Source organism: Lissotriton helveticus, chromosome 6 (assembly GCF_964261635.1).
Source record: "Lissotriton helveticus chromosome 6, aLisHel1.1, whole genome shotgun sequence".
NCBI classification, from domain to species: domain Eukaryota; kingdom Metazoa; phylum Chordata; class Amphibia; order Caudata; family Salamandridae; genus Lissotriton; species Lissotriton helveticus.
In genome coordinates this window covers 1,686,768,798-1,686,789,871 of record NC_136067.1, presented here as the reverse complement: position 1 = coordinate 1,686,789,871, position 21,074 = coordinate 1,686,768,798, and positions in this window count along the sequence as shown.

The following is a 21,074-nucleotide window of genomic DNA, read 5'->3' as shown; positions in this document are numbered from 1 at the left end:
TCAGTCTCGTAATGCTCATTTTCAAGTCTATAAATATCCTTCTCATTCTCAGGTCCCTGAATCCACTGATTGCCCTTGAGATGCCTTAGTGCATGAAAACAGTCAGACCCCAGAATGCCCTGCACCTCATCCAGCACAAACTCTCCTGCTCTTTGTTAGTGATGTTCACTTCCCAGTGACAAAAGGCCCTTAGAGAACCAGGCATAGCCACTGACATTTGTTCACCATCAGGGGCCAATGGAATGTCCTCACACTAAAGCCCTGAGGCTTCTGATATGCCCATTTCTCTTAGGCTCTTGCTTAACCTCAGGTCAATGGAGGGTCCTGATACTAGAATGGCAAAGCCAAGTATGTATTGAGCGACTGCAGTTTGGACATGAAGAGCATTGGGCAAGCCATGTGTGTGCATATGTGGCCTTGGGGAATCTCTAAATTTGAAAACCCCAAAATATTACCTCAACAGCACACTGATAGGTGAATAAATCAGAGATGGTGTTAAACTTCAATTTCATAAGGTAATATGCCCCTGAGATAAGGCACCTTAACCCGTTTGCTGCTTCAAACGTTCCGCGCCTGTGCGGAGCCTTCTATTAAGGGGGCAGGGCCGGGTCAGCCAACAGACATGCACAGCACTACAGAGGTTGGCCAACAGAAGCAGCAAACGGGTTAAAGTACACCAGAATACAGACAATTATCTAGGTCCAGGCCCAGTTATTGAATGTTAAGGTTTATTACATAATAAATTTTTAAAGGTGGAATACATGGATCATGAATACAACGGCATAAAGTCATTCTCATAAAGGCTCTCGCTAAATGAAGCAATACAGAATAAATAGCAAAATCTGAATAATTCTAAGCCCTAAATGAGCAGCAAAACGGATAGCATCCTTAGTAACATTGGAAAGTTTTCTGGCTCACCTCCAAAACTGAGGGTTTATATACAGTTTTCTTGCATAGGAAATCATGAGTTCGTGCAAAATCACCACGGTGTGAGCAAAAGAATCATACTCAGCAAATCTCTATTAAATGTCGTATTGCATTAGCATCAAATCACTTTCCCACTACAAGAATATTGATTCTGCTCACCCTATGCTAATGTCATTGGGGATGGCGGGACAAAGTAGTTATATGAACAGCAGCAAAACGTTTTAAATGAATGAAGTACAATGAGATGGCAGAACTGCCTTGGTAAAAGCAATATTATTGGATTGGGGTTGGAAAGTTTACTTTGAGAATAGCAAGAACAACATCAAAGGAAATAATAGACATGACTGCTTGACTGTGTGCTGCAGAAATGATGAACAGTGAATATACAGGAGGAGACATTCATTTTGAACAAGATGGCATCTAGACCTACATTGAGGCCTATTTCAAAGAAGTCAGAAAAAGCACACCTCTATAAATCAGCAAATTCTTTTTAAATGCAATAGCATCATGTCAGTGTGTACATGTAATTAGAAAGTAAATCCAAGTTCTGCACATTGTTAATAATGCACACAGATAGAGAATGCTCATAAACTTCTGCACATATATGTGTACTGAAGGAGACTGCAGAGTTTTCTGTGCATGTTTCAGGTTCAGATGTGTTTCGGATTCACTTGCTGAGCTGTGTGTGTACAGTGTGCATGCAGACCTACACTAGTGTGCACTGGCAGTGCCCATGTTATGTACAGGTTATGAATGAGCTGCACTGACCAAGATGAGTACACAGGGTATAGAGGTGTCAGGATTGGGGTGCATTGATAGAGCTGTGCATATGTCAAGGTCGTTATTGAGATGAGCTTTATGTGTGCATGATATCTGCAGGTATGGGCTGAAGTACATCAGCAGAGCTGTGAGTGCATTGTGTATGTATATCAGGACTTTGCTGTACTGGCAGAGTTGTGTGTGCACAGGGACGTGTTCAAATCATGATTGACATACAAGGGCAGAGCTGGGAGTGTACATAGCAGCTATAGGTCAGTACTGAAAAGCACTGGCAAAACTGTGTCTGCATATCCTCATTTGCAAGTCAGTTTGATGAATATGACAGAGCTGTGCTTTCACAGGACATTTGCCGGTCTGGGTTGAGGTGCAGTGGCAGAGTTGTATGTGCACAGGGTAAGTGCAGGTCATGATTGAGGTACACTGGCAGAGCTGTGCATACAGGGGATATGTGCTGGGCTTGGTTGGCGTTGCACATGTATATTGGAAATGAGATGCATTGGCACAGCTGTGTGTGCACAGGAAGTATTCATATCATGCTTGAGCAACAATTCACAGCAGTGCACAGAGCTCTTGCATTTCAGGACAATATATTATGCAAAATCAAAGTAGGGCACTGGCTGACATTTGGCCTGCATTATGTGTAATGTAATTGCTGTTACATTGTAACTGAAACTGACTTTCACATCTCAACGTCTGAGTAAGCCAACCCATTTTAGGGAAAGCCGGCATAATGTCAATTTAAAGAGACCAAAATAAAGAATAACAGGACTAACAAAAAGGAAAAAAGGAAAACTTGCAAGAATGCAGAAGAAAGTGTTGATTTTTGTTTTGTTCCTGATAAAAATGAAATGCTAAATAGTATTTATTTATTTATTTATTTATTTATTTATTTTTTACACTTATAAAGCGCGCTATTGCCAATCGGCGTCCGAATAGTAAAACAGAGGACTCCACTTTGCTATGAAATGCAAGGTACACCATAACCATGACTGCACAGGAGTATATTGGATCAAGCCGCGGTGTAGCGCTCTGCAGTGGGAGCAAGTAGTGGCCGATCCTTGTTATCAGAGATCGGATACATCTAAAGAGGGAAACACAGAGAAACCTCGAAGCCACTATCAAGGTGGCAACACAATGTTCAGAACTGGGATATACCCAGACTCCCTTAAAAACACCTTGGTCAAACCCTTACTTAAGAAAGCTAATCTGGACAAGGACCAACCAAAAAACTACCGCCCCATAGCCAGTCTTCCCTTTTTAGCCAAGGTAGTGGAAAAGGCTATGAACTTACAACTCTCGGAGTTCATAGAAAAACATCAACGATTGGACAACACTCAATTTGGTTTCCGCAAGTTCCATGGAACCGAAACTGCCTTAATAAAAGCTACAGAGGACATAAGAGTGATACGGGACCAAGGAGGTACAGCAATACTCGTATTGCTCGATCTGTCGGCAGCCTTCGACACGGTCGACCACAAGATCCTGGTCGACCGTGCCGAAAACCTGGGCATCCGCCACATGGCTAGAAATCTGCTTTCCTCCTTCCTGGCCGGTAGATCACAGGTGGTCACACTGGGGCCCTTCCAATCGCACAAGCTGTCACTACCGTGTGGGGTTCCTCAAGGCTCATCCCTCAGTCCGACACTATTCAATATCTACGTGTCGGACCTGGCCTCTGTCATCAAGGCCTATGGGATGAGCCTTACCTCATACGCGGATGACACCCAGCTTGTGTTGGCCATCAACGGGAATGGAGACAAGGTAGCCGAAAACTTCAAAGAGGGCATGCGGGCGATCGGTGAGTGGATGGCCTCTAACTGCCTAAAGTTAAATGCTGAAAAAACGGAGGTCGTCATATTTGGACATCTCTCCCCCGGATGGTCAAACACCTGGTGGCCCCCTACGCACGGAACACCACCTACACCAGCCGTCACCGTCAGAAATCTGGGGGTGATTTTTGACGATAAATTAAATTTCATGGCCCACTCAAATAAAATAGCAGCAACAGCCCATCATAAACTCAGGCTGATCAAGAAAATCATGCCGTTTCTACCAACCTCAGCAGGTAAGACGCTGGTAAGCGCCCTCGTGTTGTCATCTCTTGACTACTGTAACGGCTTATTCATCAACGCCCAAGCAAGAGTGACCAACAAAATGCAGACCATCCAGAATGCTGCAGCCCGTCTCCTGTCTGGAATCCCAAAGTCCTCACCAATCTCCGAGACCATAAGGGACCTGCATTGGCTCAAGATTCGAAACAGGATCAAGTTTAAAGCGCTGTGCATACTCTATAAAGCATTGCACAACTGTGGCCCACATTTCCTGAAATCCCAACTCAGATACCAATCCTCCACAAGATCGCTCCGATCTAACAACCTTAAAATCCTACAAAACAGTTTACTGGGGCGATAGACGCTTCCTTGTGGCAGCTCCCAGATTATGGAATTCCCTGCCAGCTTCCATCAAAGACAGCCCATCCCTGATGCATTTCCGCAGAAAGATAAAGACCTGGCTGTTTGATCAAGAATAGTTACCGGCCTAACCTCTGGAATACATTCAAAGTTTCTAGCGCCGAGACGCCTACGGGCAATTGTACGCGCTGTATAAATCTCAAAAATAAATAAATAAATAAGGTTGAGCAGTTGAATGCAGGCAGTGGCAGTTCTGTATGGGAATTGAGACAGCACTATTTTAAGTGAGGGACTTCTCTATGATGGTTGAGAAGGTCTGTCTGTGGAGTAAGAGGTCAGATGATGTGGAGTGAGAGACCCTTATGGGGAGTGAGAGACCATTCAATGGAAAGTGAGTTTGCTCTGTTGAGAGTGTGGAAATCCACTTTGTGGGTAGTGAGTAACCACTCCAATGGGGAATAGAAGGAATCTCTGTGAATAATGTGAATCATTACTGCCCCTGATTAAGAGTCGGGCAGAGCAGATGGAGGCCAGAATTACTGTTTCTGGCACCATATAATTACAAGTTAATCTGTCTTGTCTCTGCTGTGGCCCAGAACTGCACTGTTTACTGATGGTATTGCTACTGGGGGAGGTGTGGTCGAAGGCATTCTGGGTCTGGGCATGGTTGTGGTCTGCATCAGGTCTCTTCCTTTAGACTAGCGTATTTGATGTTCATGGTGGTAGGAGGTGATCAGCAGGGTATGGACATTCTCCCGCAAGTTTAGTAGAACTTTGGCAGTTCTTAATTTGAGCCAGTGGTTTCCAGTGCTCGGTACCAACACCGGTGCTTGTGACAGTTTGTCACAAGGTGGCACTGTCTGAGATGACCACACAAAAAGCCAATTATTAATTCAATATACATTAAAAATGACTATTACCTGCCTCCCAAGCCATTCATATAGCTTTGAGGGCATCGAATAGCCTGAACTGTCTCACTTGTAGGAGTGTGATGGTTAGTAGTTGTGTTGTTACTATCCTTGGCAGCGTGGCAGGAGCAATGTGTAGGTCAAGCTGCAGTGGTCTCCTGACGAGAGCTCTAGCACTTATGTTTTTTACAAATTAAGTACTGATTTGGCTTTCACCCCTTCACTGTTACTTGGAGTCAAGGGGTGGCTCTCAGTCCTGGACCTCTGTCTCTGACCCAGGACATTGCTGCGGTGTAGTGGGGAGATACTGTGTTTGGTAGAAGAATTGCCTGCTTATCTTCTCCTCCTGCTGGACTGGTCAGGGTGGAGCTGTGTTATGTCACCAGTCCCTGCCTGCTAAGCAAATTGCCAAGATTCCAGATGTGAATTCACACACAATAAAACTCAGTCGAATTTTTCAAGTTGAAATTACTTGGTTCTCTTTTTGCGTACCCAGTATATTCAGGTCTAGAAACACTGGTTTGCTTGGAATCAGATGGAGCAAATACTGCTTCACTGATTCCAAGTAGGCGGGTGTATCCAGACCTGAAATTACTGACATTAGTATTCCCCCTGACAACAGCGCTCCACCTGAATACTAATCAGTCCCCATGCATGTTTGGAAGCTCTTCTATCATGATTGAGTTGCAGCTCTATGAGATTTGAGCGGACTCTCTGCTGGCAGTTAGAAGCTGTTTAATAGGAAGGCATAAAATAACACAAGTATTTATAAGCATGCACCCTTCGGGCATATTCGAGCTGCTTGACAGACGTTTATAGTTACCCATGGTAAGGTGCTCATTTTTACAACCTCAGAAGGTTGAAAGGCTGAGTGGACCCACGGGGATTTGAAGCATTAGTCATTGAGCCACCACAAGTGACCCCATACCATATGTGATACCTTCAGCTACACCTGGCTTTACAGGAGACAGCAATTCCATTCTGGAGTTCTTAAATGATAAAAGTGTAAGTACTGATCCAAGAAGGCAATGAGCTCTTGGTTAAAAAGCCAGAACTGGCTGGCTAAAGTTGTCACACATGATATCAGGAATGACAAATCTTCGTACTAGGAGTGAGAGGCAGCTCACCAGGAAATGAGAGACTCTATTATGGAGAGTCATAGATTGCTCTTTGGCCCCCTTTCCCACTGCGAGTTGAGTGCTGCCTCACCTAACCTGCTTCTCCTAAGCTACAGCCAACCCCCTCCCACCCAGTGGCCTGCACACTTGTCACTTGCCTTTTATGCCAAAGAGAAGTCTCTATGGTTCAGTGATGGCGCAGCAGCCTGGCAGTGCCTTACGATGGATGAAAAATGTGTGTGTGTGTGCACATGGGTGTGGTGGTCTCTAAAAGGGGCATAACCAAAGAAGCTTATTTAGGCATCCTCCCCCCCACCCCCCCAAGAGGTGGTGCCTATCTATCTAGCGATGTGGCCTAAAACATGCATGCTAAACCCCATTGCATCACACAGGAAGCCACCTGACCAGTATTTAGGTGCCTCTGAGTTTTTTCTTATAGCATCCTGTGTACAGCAACACAATGAATCTACACCTAAAACAAGCCAGAACTATTGGCTTTGCCAATATTTGTTAGCAGTACAAAGTAAATGAGAAAAAATAATTATTTTGTAAGTAATAAGAAATAAAAATGTTTCACTTCTGAAAATGAGACAATGAACTAAACATTACTAAAGTCTGTGGCTGGGCTAGTGGTACTTTATACACATCAGGCCCATTATGATTTTGGTCGTAAAGCCTCCAACCTCAGTGTTACCAGGGGAAGAATATTGGCCTGGGGGACACGGGAGTGAACACGGTAGGCATGTATTTAGGACGGTACCCTGATGCCCCATGATGTCTTTGTCCGAGAACATGGAGTGCCAAATACATTGTTTCTTCTACATGCTAGTGTTTCTCGCTACATACGTACCACTCGTGGCTCTACAGAAGGATCCGCACGATAGCAGCAGTACCACTCCAACACCTCCGCAGCAGGTGAGACGGGATGTGGGCCGCGTGCTCACTGACAAAGAATGGGACATTATATTGGGATACCGAAGAAGGTATCCAGGAACCCTACATTCTAATTTATACAGCTCATGGTCCTACATAGGGCCTATTTGACTCCACACAGGCTGAGGGCCATGTTTCCAGATATAGTGAATAGTTGTCCACACTGTTATTCTTCGGAAGCGGAACTAATACATATGCTGTGGAGCTGCCCGAGATTAAGGCACTACTGGGCCTTAGTCTGTAATATATGTAAGATACTGAAGGATATCACCCCGGTGCGGAATAATAACGTGCTAGAGTACTGCATACTGGGGTTGGGTCCAAAAGGGAAGAAGGGAATCTCTGTTAATAAATTTGCTAATCTTACCTTAATACTAGCTGCACAAAACATTACAATGAGGTGGAAGACCGCTAAACCACCATTGCTGCAAGAATGGCATGGTGACATTTTTAGATGGGGCAGGGCGGAGGGTGCGGACCTGCAGAGAGAGGAACACAGAGGATTGCATAAAAAACCTATTTCTATGGAATGGAATGTGTTGTTGGAAGATTTTATTGGTGTTGATGTGCAAACGTACTGATGGATTCCATATACACCCCCTCGAGCCTTGTGATAGACTTCTGAGAACTATTTGGGCTGAAGTACGTCTTTAGTGTAAAAAGATAATTACTGTTATTATGTGAAGCATTGGATATCCATGATTATGCTGTGCTGGTGTGGGTCATCTAGATGGGTAGGATTCTGGCTGAGTCTGTGGAGGGGAGGGGGGTGGGTATAGACGTTAGATTACTTTTTCTTAATGGAAGAGGCACAGTTACCAAGGATTGTTACCTTGAGCAGGTATATGTCATTCAGGGGTTAATTTAGTTGGGATCATGTCGATCAATATCCACAAAGACATGTAAAGGTAGGGCCACTTTACCTTGTTATCTGTCAACTGCTGAAATGTTATATACTTGGGTCACTACTTTGCTGTATATGTGCACTGTTGTCACTTCTGGGGTTTTCTATGATGAATGATGACTTGTACTACTACCAGCTAATGTCCTCGAGTTTATTTTTTGATATGTAAAATCAATAAAATATGTTTAAAAAAAAAGTAAGGCCTCCAACCTTAGGTCTGAGACCTTGCGACCGACATCGTTGTTTTCAATTCCAACCGGCTGATTTTGATTCAGCCAGTCAGAATTTAAACCAGTCAGTCATTCCAGCTAGCTTCTGATGGGGAGCACGTTGGCCAGTCGGACCAGAAGCTAATCCAAATTAACTGCGGTTTGCGCCGTCTGGATTACCATGCATGTTTTCCCGCAGAGTTTCCATGCTGGCCTTGTGGAAAATTAGTACGGTTTGGTAAACATTATCTGCGCCATCTTGCCTTTTTCCCCGGATGCCACACTTTTTGTCGTGTGCACCCGCCATTTTAGGTGCCTCGATCAGAACCACCCTCTGCACGCCACTGGCCCCCAGCATAGCCCTTCGCCCTCGCAAAGCCCGCACGCTGACAACCCCCACACTCGCATGCCTTGGGTCATAAACCCCCCTTCAACGCAGCTCGGCCTCAGAACCCCATCCTGTTCCCAGCGCGACACCTCCCTCCATTCCTTTTCATGGTCCCAGGCCCTTTGATACCAGCCCCCCCCCCCTTTTTTTGTATGCCCGTTTGTCTTCCTCTTTCCCAGGCCGACACCTAGCTCTGCCGATACTGTTTATTGCCCCTCCCCGTACAGTAGAAAGCTTCCCTCATCAAAGGACCCCCGAGTTGATCAAAGCCCCCACCCTATGAGATCCGATCAAACCCCCACATTCCGTGAATCGGCGGAATGTCCAGCTGCGCGATAATCATCACCCGTTGTGACCGGGGTGGGGACTTCAACTGTAAATGTGTGTGGGAACGGGCCTGTAGGGGAGATTCAGAGGATGTCCTTTCATACTTCAAAGCATTACAAGACTGTGTTACCTGCAATAAAATCCATTTAACTGTGTATAAGAGGCCAGGCCTCAGAGATGCGGTGAGAGCACCTCGTGACGATACTGGCTGTCTGAACTGATGTGTTCTCCTCCGGAGAGAATAAACCTTGTTTCCTGCCTTCCAGTCTCCAGCGCCTGCCTCTTCATTGGTTAATATTTTGTGGGTTAAAGAGGCGATACCGCCGGGCAAATATTGATTGTCCATTGACCTTAGTTTTAACAATTGGCGTCCCAAGCGTGGGGCCCATCAGTGACTCGTGGATCCAGTGGGAGAGGTCCTGACGACAGAGTGAACGACTGCAACGATCGGGAGAGCTCTTGCCCAATAGACCCTCGTCTGGCAGCCGATCATCCGAACTTCACTGGCTCCGAACAGACCTCTCTCGAGTGATCTACGGTCCTGACTGGGAACCATCAGGAGTGCCGCGAAGAATACGAGGAAAGGAGGACGATCGGGCGCTGGATTCGGAAGATAAGAAACTGTCCATACGGTCCGGGTAAGGTCGTGTAGACACGACGAATTGCGAAATAGTTGTTTAATTGTTCAGAAAATACTAGTATTACTCTTTGTTGACCTATTTGGAGATTCACTGTCTGCCAACGGAGAAACAGTAGGCTCTTTCTCTTTGCAAACAGTGAAGGATAAGTAACGCAGCCAGCGTGCCTATCTTTCTCCCCCACTGATTGATTATTTATTCACGAATTGTTTTCGGGAGATTCCCTCTCCCACACTGATTAACTGTTTTTTTGACCCCGAGCTACTGTTCGCGGATTGTTTTCTGGAGATTCTCTGTCTACAAACAGGAAAGAACAGGTTCCCCTTTGCAGATAGTGAAAGGGTAGAGGACGCAGACCTTTGCGGATCTACTTATTCTTCCCACTGGTCGTTTATTTATTGTTTTGATATTGGTTCATGAGGTATTCACTGCCTGCAAACAACGTAGAATAGAAATATTCTGTCTAGTCTTTGCACGCAGTGATAAGATAGGCAGTGCTGACTTTTTGTCCTCTTCGCGAGCCGTCATGTCTGTCTTCTCCCCACTGGTCGATAGTTGGTTCAGCCCGGACCGTTTATTAGAGGTGGATCATCTAGCTCCGCTGGAAGGCACCCCTAATAAAGACATGTTCATAAACTATGGATTAGTTACCATAGCCTATAGTAAACTGTGGCACAGGTATACCAAAGAAAATCAAGAGAAACAGTGGCCACTGATAGGATCCTTCAATCTTGATAAAATAGAAACGTTAGAAATAGCCCTTCGTAATAATAAGACAACGCCTATTATGCTCGACAGTCTCGGTATGTGGCGCAAAGAAGCAATGCAACGAAAGAAAAGAGACGAGGACAGAGTAGGTAAAGGAATATATCGACAGGACAACCCCAGGACACAAGGACCCGAAAGTAATCCCCCGACACTGCGCACAGGGCGACCAGACTTAGGGCAAAACCAATGTGCTTTTTGTAAATATGCCGGGCACTGGAAAGCCCAATGTCCGACTCTACTGAACGAGAGTAGGAGCAGAGGGCCGACAGGAATAACAGGCCGGCAGAAAGGGAAAAGGCGCGAGACAAAGATGAATCAGACCGACATGGACAGGCCAGATAGAACCACCACGTTCGATTATGCCCGAGGGCACAGATTTCGCCAGGCCGATTTCAGCGACATGTTCGAGTCCTCATAGATCAAACAACGCTAAGACGGGAAACCCAGTCTAGCTCTAAATTAACCACGACAAACCCCGAATAAAGCAAAAATAATAATGTACACACGTGATCAAGCATTCTTACGTTTAGCCAAGTAGGGAAAAGTTTAGGGTATTTCGAGGTATGTGAACATTAGCCCGACTAGGTTAGTTCATGACCAGTTGCCAAAGGCGTAAGTGCGTACAATCAAAGCCACCAGAAAAAGGCAGCCAACGAATAAAAAGACAAGAAACAGGTAAAAAGAACTCAGAACAATAAGTATGCGCAGCATACAGAAAAAGATAATTATGGCCAATAACTGTTTTATGTTTGTCTTGGGTCTTTGTATATAATACTTGTACTGTCTCCCCGTCTGAGTTTGTGTGTACGTGATGCATGAATCTACGTCATCCCTCTGCCTGTGTTTCCGTGTTACTTAACTTCTGTTATCAGAAGCTTTAGCATGAAACAACCTGGAAAGAAAGGAATGGGAAAACGAAATCAGTAGGCCACTGATGAACATGAACTTTTATTTAACATAATGAGCAAGAAACAATAACAATACGTAATAATAACACCTATTAATGCCCTAACAACAGGAAACGTTAGAAACAAGAACGGTAAACTGTAGAAAATGAAAGTCAGCAGAACACCCCCCCCCCCACTCTGGAAACTTCCAAGGTGGGGCAGGGTTGCGGCTACGCCCAGCCGGCAGCAACCCATATAAGGCGGGTCCTGCTGCCAACAGTCGGCCAGGAAATCATAACATAGGGTGGAGCCGGAGGAGAGACAGGGGCCAGCGGGACCCAGCCAGGGGATCGCCTTGACCACACTGGAGAGTTGTAAGGGGGGGAATGTCTATGTCCTCGACCCTCCTCCCTCTCTCTCTCAGTCTGACCGCGGTGGCACGTGATAGTTGCAGATAGTCCCGCCACATGCTCCCCCGGTCCGGCCACCAATGGCCGGGGACTGGGGCCAACTGGATCCGGCTGCAGCCGATGAGCCAAGGAACCCGTTCATGGGGCCAGAGCAAGGGGCGTCCGGCCGACATCCACCGGAAGCCCGGCCCAGAGACGGACGGGACATTTTTTCCTTTTCTCCTCCGTAATGGCAGCGACAACACGCCAGGCGCCACTTCTTTCTTTTCTCCCCCGTAATGGCAGCAGCAGCACGCCAGGCGTCACTTCTTTCTTGAATAATGGCTGCGACAACTCTGGAAGGGGGGATGTCTTGTACATACCTCCGCGAAAATTAGTCCAGGTCGGGCTGGGAGGGAGAGGCGACGCGGACGAGCCTCTCCCACCTCCACGGGTAGGAGGCTTCCCAGCCCCCGGCCCGGCACCAAAATCCTCCAGCTGGACGGTGCCGATACTTGCGCAGCACCGAACATGCAACGGTGCCGATACTTGCGCAGCACCGAACATGCAACTGTGCCGATACTTGCGCAGCACCGAACATGCAACGGCTGCGCCAATACTCGCACAGCACCGAACATGCACCGCAGGTGGCCATACTTCCACTCTTGCAGACTCGACGAAGGGCGGCTGCTGCAGGCCTCAAAATGGCGTCTGGGCCCCCTGGAAGGCGGGTCTAGGCCGCTAGAGTAACTTTGACCAGCAATATAACTCGGACGCTTGTCCACAGGGGCACGAGCCCCCACCTCCGACAGCATCCCCACAGCCTTGAAGATTCTACAAAAGTCCCAGGAGCCCTCGGCCCCTGCCGGCTCCCGGGGAGGAACGACTGCCTTGGTCGCTAACGAAAATAACCACGACATAGCCACCCCTTCTGTCAGCACGAGTGTTTGAACTGCCGAAGAGGACTCTGGTCCAACCGCCGGTTAGGGGAAACATTTTGTCTCTGATGCTACTTCCGGACTAACCCGGCCCCGCCCAAAATGGCGCCGGAATCAATGAGAACTTGCGAACGCCTCGTGGTGTTTTTTTAGCTAAAAAGACTCGATGTTCTGAAATATGTATATGATCCTTTGTACACTTGACGAAAAAGAGGGAGGGTTCACTCGACGAACATGTAAAAGGGTCCCGTGAAAAGTGTTTTTTTCAAATGTACAATTTATTATGATGTTTATTGTAGCCGATACATAACCTCGCTTACGACACACACCCACGGTATACATATAGGAAATTTGATTGCAACTAGTCCAACTGTACTGCCAACTATGAAATGAATGCCCCTTGATCCCTCAACTATCGATAGACATTTTAGTCCCCTGCAAATGAATGAATAAGCCTTTTTAATATTTTTAATATTCCCAATACTGCAAAATAACCCCCCCTACTGTACGCACTTTAGCCATTGCCGTGCCCGGCCAAATACGACTGCACTGTCATATCTACATGCTGAACGATTGTGCAAATAAAGGTTTTCCGAACTATGAAATGGGTATTGCATGCTTTTTTTTTTTTGAAAAATGTGGGGACAGCGGGAGAGTTTTTTGTGCACCCTGCTTTGTTCTCTTTTTAAGGTTATTAGAAGATGGTTGCTCAGCTCCAGAGGGAGGATCAAATCTAAGACACGATACTCTGCCTCCAAGTATGCGACTGGCTCTGGAACTAACGCATGGAGAAGGACCTCGACTTCTGAGGACGGGTAACGTGAAGCGGTGTAAATGATAGAACGTTATGAAGGTACGACACTCAAAGGTACTAGGGAACAGAGTTGGCCGAAGAGCTGGTATGCCTTAGACCATCACAGCATTGGAAAAGATTTAAGGGCCCCGATAGCCAGATACATCTACCAACTAGATACCCCGCACTAAGAGCCCCTGATTTTTAACGTTTCCCTACACGCGACCTATAAGGACACACTGCCCCTTTTTCCCCCCCCTGGCTTCAGAAACCAAGACCCCAGGGATTCCATCCCGAGGAGACAAGACGAGTATGAGGTAAGTAAAGAACTTTCGTGCCCATGCATTTGAAATGCGCGAATGTTGTCCCCCTCCCTTTCCCTCTTTTCCTCCCCCTACAGGTTACACTGGAGATCACGACCGAGGTTTGGTGAAGATCTGAAGCCCCGCCATGTCTGATACACGACGCGGACTAACGTTGCCAGATGGCACCTAAGCACACCCACAAACTGCTCTTGTAACGAAAGAGCTAATAAGTTGTATAATATGATAAAACACGGTCACCCCTAATCCGTGTTGCGTGAATGGGCACGTGTCACGTATGTCTGAAAACACGGTCACCCCTAATCCGTGCTGTGCGAATGGACACGTGTCACGTATGTCTGAAACTATGAGAACATGTTTTTGTGCGACTGAGGCGCTGACTTGACTGGTCGGCGGACCAAGAGTGCGAGAAGTGCGATACAATGGTGTCTTTTACTCAATGCATGCCCCCTCTACCCTGCCTAATGTTCGTCCGTCCCAAACTGCATGTTTTCGAAATTCTAACACGGACCCGTAATGTCTTATGTTGTGTAATGCGCTGAATAGCCTATCTTGATACACGGCCACCCCCCATGTCACACGTGTACTATTTAGCCTATTGTTGCACATCTCTCTCTCTTTCTCTCTCTCTCTCTCTCTCTCTCCCTCTCTCTCTCTCTCTCTCTCTCTCTCTCTCTCTCTCTCCCCTCCACACACTCACTCTTCCGAACGACTAGCACCAAAATTGGCAAACCGCCACCCCTAGTGCACCCCCCAATTGGCTCCAAATACCGCAAGTATTTGCACAAAATTTGTCTTAAATATAATCACCCTGATGCCGTGTCACTACCTCTCCTTTCTGCTAAATATTAACCCTGGGCGGGCGGCTACGTTCCGTGCACGGAGTGTGCGTAGTGCCGGCTTCTACGCATTTTGCGTAGCAGGCGTAGAATCCGGCACTATGCACGCTCCGCAGACGGAGCGTAGCTGGCCGCCACCCGCCTCCCTCCCGCCCTCCCTAAATACTTTAAATTAAAAGCGGAAAAGAATTAAAAGGCACTTACCTTGCCCGCCGCTGCCCGCCGCGTCCCCGGGGCTCGCTATCTTCATGGCTTCCGTCTTGTGTATCTAATGCGCATGCGCGAGCGGCCGCGCATGCGCATTTCTCACGAGAAATGCGCATGCGCGGTCGCCCGCGCATGCGCATTAGATACACAAGACGGAAGCCATGAAGATAGCGAGCCCCGGGGACGCGGCGGGCAGCGGCGGGCAGCGGCGGGCAAGGTAAGTGCCTTTTAATTCTTTTCCACTTTTAATTTAAAGTATTTAGGGAGGGCGGGAGGGAGGCCTGCGGTGCGTAGTGGGGCTACACGGAGTGCGGAGGTGGGCGTAGTTTCTCGCCCACTTCACGTAGCTCCACGAAGCCCCACTACGCCCACTACGCCCAGGGTTACTAAATATTGATGAAACCTAGAATTGGCCGAACGGGAAAGGACAGGTAAGACGACTAAGGTTCCCTAATCTGGCCCGTAATAAGGGAACTACATGTCAGTGGCTTCTATAAAAAATTGCCTCAGGATAATGCGACCTTCCCCATCCCGAATTGTCGCAATCCCCGAACAGTAAAAAGTGATCGAAACATCCCCGTCTTCCCAGAACCCCCTCAGTTTTGTATCAGCTGCCCCGGACGAGAGTTTTAAATGTCCCTCACCCCCTGTTGTAGGAAACAAGTCGACTTACAACTAACACGGGCCAGCCGTTGTCCCTAGACATGATCTGTTGGTGAGCAAGCTACGGAGTTTTAGAATTCGAGAAATGTCACTGAACGCTTACCAACTGAACTGTGGCCTTCTGCTAAATAACGCCCTTATGACACAAAGCAAGATGATAGTCCCTAACCGCAGTTTGCTATGTCCCTAGTTGTTTCCATAAGACCCCGGATTTTTTTAATAAAGTAATAAGGTTGTAAGAGGCTATGTAGGAACTAGACTGATGTTTGCGAAGTTAAAGATTAGGCCGAAATGAAGAAATCGTTGCAATTAACCCTGTTGAAAGTAAAATGTTTAGCTGAAAGGTAGGATGCATTTATAGGATGGAAAAATGTTTAGCCTATGTTCGTCCCTCAGAAAGATACCCATCAGACCATGGTGATAGCACGTTGCACTTTTTTGAAAAATATAAAGTCCTGGAGAACGGTATAGCTTTGTAAGGCACGTACTAGGAAGGTGGGTCTCTGTCAGAAGATCTGACGTAACTGTAATACACAAAATACGATGAATAGGCACCAGATTTCGTACCACGACAATGAATGTAACGCCAACAAGCACCAAAGAAATAGTTACGAAGGAAAGTTATAGGAAATCCAATGAGCCCATCATCAATTATTTATATGATGGTTGTGAACCCCAATGTAACGGATGTTTCTCATTTGCGTGGAGCTGGGAGAGAAATAGACTTATGTGATTACCTTCCTCTGCCATTTCTCTAAAGACTGTCTTTTCAAACTCATTTATGGGTACCGCTGTCGGAGGAAAGAGAGACCGGATGTGGGAGCACGTGGCCTGACTACAGATCGTGGAACATCTGCGACATTGGCCAAGGGGAGACCGCGACAGAAAGGAGCTGCAGGACGAGGCACTGTTTCCGACAAAATGAGAGGAAAGGGCTGACCTGATGCCCCTGCTCAATGTTCAACGTGTGCCGAAAAGTCCCCGCTCTCTGAATTCGGTCATGAGCCCGCCTACCCCAAATTTTCTGTCCCCCTGGTCTGTTCCCGATTTGGCCCTGCTCCATCCCCCTTTTTTTCCTCCGACCTACCCTATGGACTACTTACACACTCTTCTTCCACCTGAACTTTTTGACAATCGACTCCAAAGGACACAGGGCGAAAAGGACCTTCTTGACCAGGAAAGCGAGGAAAAGATCATGCCCTGCAACGCGGAGCTCAGAAGAGAGCTGGACTCATCGCTCCACCGTGCCAACAGAAGACGACAAAGAATGCTGAGAACTCACTAATAACGGTCCATAACAATAGGACCTCCCCTTCGAACAATGGCGCCTCTGATTATCGTTTTTACTACGTCTCATTTCTCTCCCAACCACCATTGTATTGATCATGCTCCAACTAAAAATGAACAGAACTTACATATGTAATAACCTATCAGTTCACATTCCGAATGACCACAAGTATCTATGAAATGTACTCAATGATCACACTACAGAATCGTTTTGTCCGATATTGCATTACTATGACCTTCCTGCAGACGAGTTTATCGATAGACCCGCCTCCTAAGACGAAATATTTTAAATGTAATGTTTATAGCTTCTTCACCTAGGTTCCCATTCCTTTACTTATGACCGCCACAGTAGACATGGACAGGAAATAGGCCAGCAAGATGTCTTGAATATGTTAAAGGGAGGACTGTGGAAAATTAGTACGGTTTGGTAAACATTATCTGCGCCATCTTGCCTTTTTCCCCGGATGCCACACTTTTTGTCGTGTGCACCCGCCATTTTAGGTGCCTCGATCAGAACCACCCTCTGCACGCCACTGGCCCCCAGCATAGCCCTTCGCCCTCGCAAAGCCCGCACGCTGACAACCCCCACACTCGCATGCCTTGGGTCATAAACCCCCCTTCAACGCAGCTCGGCCTCAGAACCCCATCCTGTTCCCAGCGCGACACCTCCCTCCATTCCTTTTCATGGTCCCAGGCCCTTTGATACCAGCCCCCCCCCCCCTTTTTTTGTATGCCCGTTTGTCTTCCTCTTTCCCAGGCCGACACCTAGCTCTGCCGATACTGTTTATTGCCCCTCCCCGTACAGTAGAAAGCTTCCCTCATCAAAGGACCCCCGAGTTGATCAAAGCCCCCACCCTATGAGATCCGATCAAACCCCCACATTCCGTGAATCGGCGGAATGTCCAGCTGCGCGATAATCATCACCCGTTGTGACCGGAGTGGGGACTTCAACTGTAAATGTGTGTGGGAACGGGCCTGTAGGGGAGATTCAGAGTATGTCCTTTCATACTTCAGAGCATTACAAGACTGTGTTACCTGCAATAAAATCCATTTAACTGTGTATAAGAGGCCAGGCCTCAGAGATGCGGTGAGAGCACCTCGTGACGATACTGGCTGTCTGAACTGATGTGTTCTCCTCCGGAGAGAATAAACCTTGTTTCCTGCCTTCCAGTCTCCAGCGCCTGCCTCTTCATTGGTTAATATTTTGTGGGTTAAAGAGGCGATACCGCCGGGCAAATATTGATTGTCCATTGACCTTAGTTTTAACAGCCTTTCTGACATGGAAACCCTGTCAAAAAGCGTGTTTGGGGCCCCTAGCAGGGCCCCCTTTCCCTTGCGGCCGAGGGTTGGGGTATGAGGGGGTACCTATGGTGCCCCCCTGTTAATCCCTTCACCCTGTTGAAGGAACCTTGAGGTGCTTGCCCTGGGGTGCGGGGATTAACACCACCTCCTATTTCCTTATGGGAGCAAGTACTACGGTCAGTTTATGGCCGTAACACATGCTTCCATTGGGAAATATCGGAAATGTCGGAATGCAACCGTACAATGGACCGGAGGTCGGTCAGCAAATATGGTTTACGAGAGTGGGAGAGTGGGGTAACAGGGAGATTGGGGGTTACACCAAAAAGAAAGGAAAGAATGTATTATTCAATTTTTTGGGGCATTTGAGTTGTAAAAGTGATGGTTGTAAAGAAGTAATTGTGGGTTACCCCACCCCAAAACATGCTGAAAAGCAAATAATGCATTATTTTCATTTGCTTTGCGGATGTGGGTTGTAAATGTTGTGCTTTTATAGGGTGGTGAGGTGTGTTTATCCTACCCACAAAAAAATTTGGAACGCAGTTAATAATGTTTAAGAGAGTGGACTAACAGATTGTTACCCCACTAAAAAAGAAAGAAACTAAGGTATTATTTATTTATTTTATGTGTTTGTGTTGTAAAAGTAGTGGTTTTAAAAGGGCTTTGGGGAGGTTTACCAACCCCCCCCCCCCAACAATAGAAAAAAGTAAATATGGTTTAAGGGAGAGGTAAATTGGGGGGAGGACTTGGGAGTCTACCTCCCAACACACACAAAAAAATATGAAAAACAGTCAGACAAAAATGTTAAGTATGGGGAGTGTTTAGCTTTGCAGTGTGGATATTTTTGGGAGTGTGAGAATGTATGTTTTTTATTGAAGTGCTGCTATGTATTTGATATATCAGATTAGAAAAATAATAACATTAGGCTTTTTTGTATGGAACAGACTGTCAGAGTTGGTGAGGAGTGTTTTTATTTATGGGTAATTGTTTTTTGGGAGTGTGACAATTCTTTTGATTATTTTATTAATATTGTTATCCTTAAGAGTAGAATACAGGGTTAAGAGAATCAAAGTGGAGAGTGTTTGAATATATAGGCAATTATTTTTGGGGTTTGGCTATTTATTTTTGTGGAGAGGGTGTTAATTACTTTGTTTTTTTATTAGGAATATTACTTGTATAAATAAACGTTTTTGAATTAAAAAAAAATTGTAAATTAGGACAAGGATGTTAGGGTTATAGGGGATAGGGGTGTGGAATATTTTAATTTAAGGTATATATTTTTGAAATGTGGATATTTCTTTTTGGAGTTTGGGTGCTAAACCCTTGAGTTTCTTTCCTTAACAAAAACATTTACACTATAAAAATATATATTTTTAAAAAACAATGTTATTTTTTAAGTAAGAGTGTGTCACAGAGCCTATTTCCTCAGAAGCAGTACCCTACAAAGCCATAGCAGCCCTGATTCTGAGTTTGGAAAAAATAGATGCTTGGGGTGGCTAAATAGGGAGAGGAATTTTGGAGAGGGCACAACAGGGAGGCAGCTCAAGAGTGTCAGTGGATTTGTTTATAGATCTGATTCATGAGACTTTTCCTTTCTCTGTTTTAGCTGTTTGTTCCCATTTTCTCATGGAGGAATAATTAGTGCATATACTGGGTATTAATTAGGTCTTATTCCCTTTCTTGAACAAATAAATGCTGTCATCCACAGCTATTCGAACTGGAACACTATTTTTTCATAACAGTCAGCCTTGACGACTGTTCACAAGTGGACTAACACACCTCAAGATGTGTTGTCACTTGCTCTCAACTTGACAGACAACCTTGTTGCCTGTTCACAAGTTAACCAGTAAATTAAAGAGTTATTGTCTTGTTCTAAAAACTTCACACATAAGGAATTAACTGTTTGTTTAGGTTGTTAATGTTGCTTAAGTAAAAGATTTTGACTCTTGAAGAACTGCTTCAATCTCTTGAATGATCGGTTTCTCAATGTTATCAGTTTTGCCAAGTATTACTTCCATTTTATGCTCATGATTTCAAAGGAGTACCTTGTCATTCATAACTTCTTGATTCTTATTCTTGAGTATCCTCTGTGGGTTCTTAGTCAGTGGTGTAAATGCCAAAAGGAATATACAGGTATTTGAAAAAATTATAGATTTCTACTAGTGTCTTGATGAGTTTGTGTTCTAACTTCTGCCAGTATTTTAATTTTACTGGCTAGTGGTTTCCTGCAACAACCACCCATCATGTGGTTCGTTCATGCAGACACCACCAGAAAAATGAGCGGTTTGTTTAAAGATGTGGCCCCTTTTATAGCTATGCCCACAAACACGGACAATGAGACTTTGGAAGTTCTTGTGAGGTTTGCCATATCTTGCCTCACACAAAATCTTGAACTTCTGTTGGGCCACAATCATTTACACAGCCACAAGTAATTGAGCATATCATGCCAATGATAGTTATAGTTTGACTTACCTTTAGAGCGTGAAAGTGTGCCTATTATCTGCATTGAGAATGCAGAGTGAGCATTAACATAAAAATTCAAACTACCCTGACAGAGTTGGATGTTAGAGTTATAGAGAAGAAAGTTGGATAATGTTTGTGGGTAATTATTTTGGGATGTGGATACATTTTTCTGGGGTGGGAGTATTTACTTAGTTTACGATTTTTTTTAACATGCACTTTTTAAAAAAGAAAGTGGGTTGTCTAGAAATTAGGCATTCTGGGCTTTCTAATTTATGGGTGGAATTTCTTTTTTGGGGGGGAGGAGTGGGTATTTATGTTTAGAGGTTTATTAACTTTTAAGTAGTATTTTTAAAATGTTTTTTGAAAAAATATTTAATATACACCAAATTATAATATAACAAGATCTTCAATCATAAGCATATCCTTTATACAATATAATTTTATAATAGGTTAACACAAATACTATTTAATTTAATCTAAAACTCAAACATAATTAAATACCTACACACATGCTTGCTTAAAACATATTTTATAATACAATATTTATTTTTAAAAATAGTGTTTCTTAAAATGTATGAAAAAAATGTCTTTGTAATATTTTTTTAATAATGTTTTGAAGTCTAGACATATTTCTAAAACACAAAATTACATTTTTCCACACTGTTCCATTCCTTA